The sequence below is a fragment of the Ornithorhynchus anatinus genome, chromosome 17 (genome assembly GCF_004115215.2).
Source record: "Ornithorhynchus anatinus isolate Pmale09 chromosome 17, mOrnAna1.pri.v4, whole genome shotgun sequence".
Lineage (NCBI taxonomy): Eukaryota > Metazoa > Chordata > Mammalia > Monotremata > Ornithorhynchidae > Ornithorhynchus > Ornithorhynchus anatinus.
Window position 1 is genome coordinate 7,526,771 of NC_041744.1, and position 6,000 is coordinate 7,532,770.

Below are 6,000 nucleotides of genomic sequence, written 5' to 3' on the forward strand. Positions count from 1 at the left end.
GGGAATGGGGTGATGGGGAGGATGGGGGAGAGAATGGGGTGATGGGGGAGGGAATGGGGTGATGGGGGAGGATGGGGAGAGAATGGGGTGATGGGGGAGGCTGGGGAAGAGAACTGGGGGATGGGGAGAGAATGGGGTGATGGGGGAGGATGGGGAGAGAATGGGTTGAGGGGGGAGGATGGGGAGAGAATGGAGTGATGGGGGAGGATGGGGAGAGAATGGGGTGATGGGGGAGGCTGGGGAAGAGAATTGGGGGATGGGGGAGCTGGGGGAGAGAATTGGGGGATGGGGAAGGCTGGGGGAGAGAATTGGGGGGTGGGGGAGAGAATTGGGGGGTGGGGGAGAGAATTGGGGGGTGGGGGAGGCTGGGGGGAGAGAATGGGGGGACGGGGAGACTGGGTGGGCAGTGGAGTGGTGAGAGGAAGAGGTGACTTTTTAAATCACGAGCGTCTAACAACGAGGCAAGAGGTGAATGGCTGTGGCAGCGGGCCAGCCTCCAAGCGCTCCGGGCAAGCAAGCGGAGGCGGCGTCGGGTTGAAAGGAAGGGCCGGGGGCCGGAGGAACGGCTGTGAGCTCTCTCTCTCTCTCTCCTCTCCCCTGGAATGCGGTCCCACCACGCTTTCCCGGAAAGGAACGGTTCGGTTGAACGTCCTGGTTCCCGGGAAGGAGGAGCGGGAGCCCAGGTAGAAGCTCCAAGGGGTCGGGTGCTGGAGGAGGGAGGCAGAGCCCCAAACCACTCACCCCTCCTTCCCTTCCAGGCGCCAAGGCCTGGTGACCTACGAGGCGCCGGGGGAAGGAAGCGCTTTTAATTCTGCCCTCTGTCCTCCGCATCGTCTCCGATACCCACTGCCCGCGCCAGCTGTTCGACTCCCTCCTCGGGCCTCCTGCCTTAACCCCGTATCTTTCCCCTGATGTAAGCTTCTCAGGGGCTGGGATCGCACCTCTGTTACACTGTACTCTCTCGAGCGCTCAGTACAGCGCTCCGTACGCTGTAAACGCTCCGTAGATCCGACCGACAGATTGCTCTGGCCACATTCTTCTTCGAGATCGTTTAAACCATCAGGCCTGATCTTCCCAAACTCTCCCCTGCTCCTTTCCAGACTCCTTCCTCCTGCACCCTCTTCAACTCTCCCATCTTTCCCAGCAGTATCTCATGAGGAGATCTCCCACCTCCTCTCAAAATCTACCCCCTCCACCTGCACCTCCTACCCCACCCCTTCACTCCTTATCAAAACACTTGCTCCCTCCCCTCTTCCCTTCCCGACCCCCGTCTTCCACCCTTCACTTTCCAGTGGCTCCTTTCCCACTGGTCCTGTGGAAACTGCCTTCCCCGAGGTCTCCGATGACCTTCTTCTTGCCAAATCTGACAGCCGGTAGGCCATCCTAATCCTCCTAGACCTCTGTTGGCCACCACCTTCTTCTTGAAACATTATCCACCTTAGCTTCACTGACATTGTTCTCTCCTGCTCTTTGACCGCTCATTCTCAGTCTCTTTCACGGGCTCCTTCTCTGCCTCCCACCCCCTAACTGTGGGAATCATTCATTCAGTCGTATTTTTTGAGTTTTTACTGTGTGCAGAGCACTGTACTAAGCGCTTGGGAGAGGACAATACGACAATAACCCTCATGGCTCAGTTCTGGGTCTCCTTCTATTCTCCATTTATACCCACTCCCTTGGAGAACTAATTCACTCCCATGGCTTCAACTACCACCTTTGCACAGATAGACTGTAAGCTCATTGTGGGCAGGGAATGTGTCCACCAACTCTATTGTATTATACCCTCCCAAGTGCTTCTCCCATACTGAGAAGCAGTATGGCCTACGGGCCTGTGAGTCAGAGGACTTGCGTTCTAATCCTGGTTCTGCCATTTGGTTGCAAGTCACTTATCGGTGCTTCAGTTTCCTTTTCTGTAAAAAATGTACTTGTTGTCTCTGCTAGTTAGATTGTGAGTCCCGTGTGGGACAGGGACTCTATCTGACCTTAATGACTTGTATCTACTTCAGCACTTAGAAGACTGCTTGACACATAATAAGTGTTTAACAAATACCCTAATAAACATTTCGTACAGTGCTCTGCACACTAGGCAGTCAAATACCACTGATGATGATGATGACTGTGATTCCCAAATTTACTTCTCCAACCCTAGCCTCCCTCCTTCTCTGCAGTCTGGCACTTCCTCTGGTCCTCAGGGCATCTCTACTTGGAATCCCCCCAACACAAACTAAATAATATCCAAAACAGAGCTCATCTTCCCATCCAAACCCCATCCTCTCTTTTTTCCCCATCACTGAAGACACCGCCATCATCCTCCCTGTCTCCCGAGCTTATAACATGGCCTCATTCTCAACTCATCTCCCTCATTCAACTCACATAGACAATCTGTCACCAAATCCTGTTGGTTCTACCTTCACAACTTTGCATGGCTCAGTGGAAAGAGCATGGGCTTTGGAGCCAGAGGTCATGGGTTCAAATCCCGGCTCGGCCACTTGTCAGCTGTGTGACTGTGGGCAAGTCACTTGACTTCTCTCTGCCTCAGTTACCTCATCTGTAAAATGGGGATTAAGACTGTGAGCCCCACATGGGACAACCTGATTCCCCTGTGTCTCCCCAGCGCTTAGAACAGTGCTCTGCACATAGTAAGCGCTTAACAAATACCAACATTATTATTAAAATACATCCTTTCGTCTCCATACAAACTGCTACTATGCTGATCCAAGCCCTTCTCACTGGCCTCCCTGCCTCCTGTCTTTCCCCACTCCAGTCCATATTTCACACTTCACTCTGTTGCCTGGATTATTTTTCTAAAATAAAATAAAATAAAATAAAATAAAATAAAGTAAGCGCTTAACAAATACCAACATTATTATTAACATTATTATAAAAAAATAAAATGTTCATTCCACATCTCCACACTCCTTAAGAATCTCCAGTCCTTGCCCATCCACCTCCGCGTGACACAGAAACTCCTTACTATCATCTTTATATTAATCAGTTCACCTCCTCCAACCCACTCACTGATTCTCACCATGTTACCTTACCTTAGCCGCCGCCTACGGCCGCCACCCACCCCAGACAACCTCAGGGCCCCCCCGCCGCCACAGGGTTATTTGGTCATGAGCTCTGGGACTCTCTCGGCCGCTGGCCACTTGACTTTGAGTCTGATCGGGTAGGGTCGGCTCGTCCCCCGACCCTGGTCATCGCCTGCTTATTAACACTATTGTAGTGTGCCTTACTGTAGCATGTTGCTATATTAGCGATCTCGCTTGTCATTGTTTATTGTCGTCAGACTTTGAATTTGATCAGGTCGCCCCTTAATCGAGTCTACCCCCGACCCTGATCATCACCCCTTTTATTAACACGACTATATTGTATCATACTGTATCATGTTGCTATATTAGCACTACTGTATTGTATCATACTGTATCATGTTGCTATATTACCGATTTCGTTTATTACTGTTTATTGTTGTCAGTGCTGCCACCCACCTCTCTGGCCTCGCCATGTCCCTCCTCCCCCCTCCCCCCTCCCGCCCCTTCCTATCCTCCCCTTCCCCTTCCCCTCTCTCGCTCAGCTCTTTCCCGCTCTCTCCTCTGTCTCCTCCCCCCTCCCCTCTCCCGCCCTAGAACCCCACTTTACCAGCGCTACCCCTCTTCCCCCTCCCCCTACTCTTCCCCCCACCAAACCCCCTCTTCACCCCCTCCCCCCTTCTCTCTTCCCCACCCATGCCCCATCCCAGTCCTCTTGTCCCACCGCCACCCCTCATCCCCCTCTCTTCGTCCAGGGCCCCGCCACCTCCTTCCCATCCAAACCCTCCCCTCCCCCCGCCCTTCCCCCCCTCCTCCCCTTGCACCCACAGCTACTTTCAAGTGTGGCCTCTGGAACCCCCGCTCTATTACAGGCAAGCTACCTTTCATCCATGACCTTTTCCTCTCCCGCTCTCTCCTCCTCCTCGCCCTTTCGGAAACGTGGCTCTCTCCCGAAGACACGGTCTCCGCCGCTGCTCTCTCCGGCGGAGGCCTCTCCTTCTCCCACTCCCCCAGACTCACCGGTAAGGGAGGAGGCGTCGGCTTCCTCCTCTCGCCCCGATGCCGCTTCCGCACTATCCCTCCTCCCCCTCCCTCTCCTTCCCCTCCTTCGAAGCCCATATCATTCGCCTCTACCACCCACTCCAGTTACTTGTCGCCGTCATCTACCGCCCTCCCGGTCCCACCTCCGACTTCTTCAACCACCTTGACCCCTTTCTCACCTTCCTCCTCTCCTTCTCTCTGCCCACTCTGATCCTTGGAGACTTCAACATCCATATGGATGTACCCGACGACTCCTCTGCCGCCCACCTGCTATCCCTCCTCGACTCTGCCGACCTCCTCCTCCACCATACCGCGCCCACTCACCGACTCGGTCACACCCTCGATCTCGTCATCTCCTACCGCTGCACTATCTCCTCCCTCACCGACTCTGAAATCCCTCTCTCTGACCATAACCTTCTCACCTGCCTCATCTCTCACACTCCCTCCCCCTGCAAATCTTCGCTACTGCCCCACAGAGACCTCCGCTCTCTCGATCCCATCCGTCTTTCCAATAGCATCTCGCCTCACCTTGCCGCCCTGTCCTCTCTTCCCACTCTCGACGAGCGGGTCTCCGCTCTCAACTCCACCCTCTCTACTCATCTCGACTCTCTCGCCCCCCTTTCCCTCCGCCGCTCTCGCTCCACTAACCCACAGCCCTGGATCACCTCCTCCGTCCGCCTCCTACGCTCCTATGCTCGAGCTGCTGAGCGCTGCTGGCGAAAGTCCAAGCACCAAGCCGACCTCACACACTTCAAATTTATCCTTTCCTGCCTTAACTCTGCCCTCTCCTCCGCCAGGCAAAACTTCTTCTCCTCCCTCATCGACACCCATGCCCGTCACCCCCGCCGATTGTTCCGGACCTTTAACTCTCTCCTTAGGCCCCCGTTCCTCCCCCTCCCCCATCTCTCACCCCCAATGATCTGGCCACCTATTTCCTCACGAAAATCAACACGATCAGGTCTGAGCTCCCCAAAGTCACCCCTCCGCCTCTCCCCTCCCCCCAACCAATCCCCTCCCCTACTTTCCCATCCTTCCCTGCAGTATCCTCAGAGGAGATCTCCTCCCTCCTCGCAAGTGCCACCCCCTCCACCTGCGCCTCGGACCCCATTCCCTCTCACCTTCTTAAAACCATCGCCCCTGCCCTCCTACCTTCCTTAACTTCTATTTTTAACCACTCAATCTCCAAGGGCTCCTTCCCCTCTGCCTTCAAACATGCCCACGTCTCCCCCATCCTAAAAAAACCCGCTCTTGACCCCACTTCCCCCTCCAGTTATCATCCTATCTCCCTACTACCCTTCCTTTCCAAAATCCTAGAACGAGTCGTCTACAATCGATGCCTAGAATTCCTTAACTCCCATTCTCTCCTAGACCCCCTCCAATCTGGCTTCCGTCCCCTCCACTCTACTGAGACTGCTCTCTCTAAGGTCACCCATGACCTCCTTCTTGCCAAATCCAATGGCTCCTACTCCATTCTAATCCTCCTTGACCTCTCTGCTGCCTTTGACACTGTCGACCATCCCCTCCTCCTCCATACCTTATCTCACCTTGGCTTCACGGACTCTGTCCTCTCCTGGCCGGTCATTCTCGGTCTCCTTCGCTGGAGCCTCCTCCCCCTCCCATCCTTTAACTGTTGGAGTTCCTCAAGGGTCAGTTCTTGGCCCTCTTCTGTTCTCCATTTACACTCACTCCCTCGGTGAACTCATTCCCTCTCACGGCTTTGACTACCATCTCTACGCAGATGACACGCAGATCTACATCTCCGCCCCTGTCCTCTCCCCCTCCCTTCGGGCTCGCATCTCCTCCTGCCTCCAGGATGTCTCCACCTGGATGTCGGCCCGCCACTTAAAACTCAACATGAGCAAGATTGAGCTCCTCATCTTCCCTCCCAAACCCGGTCCTCTCCCAGACTTCTCTATCACCGTTGATGGCACGA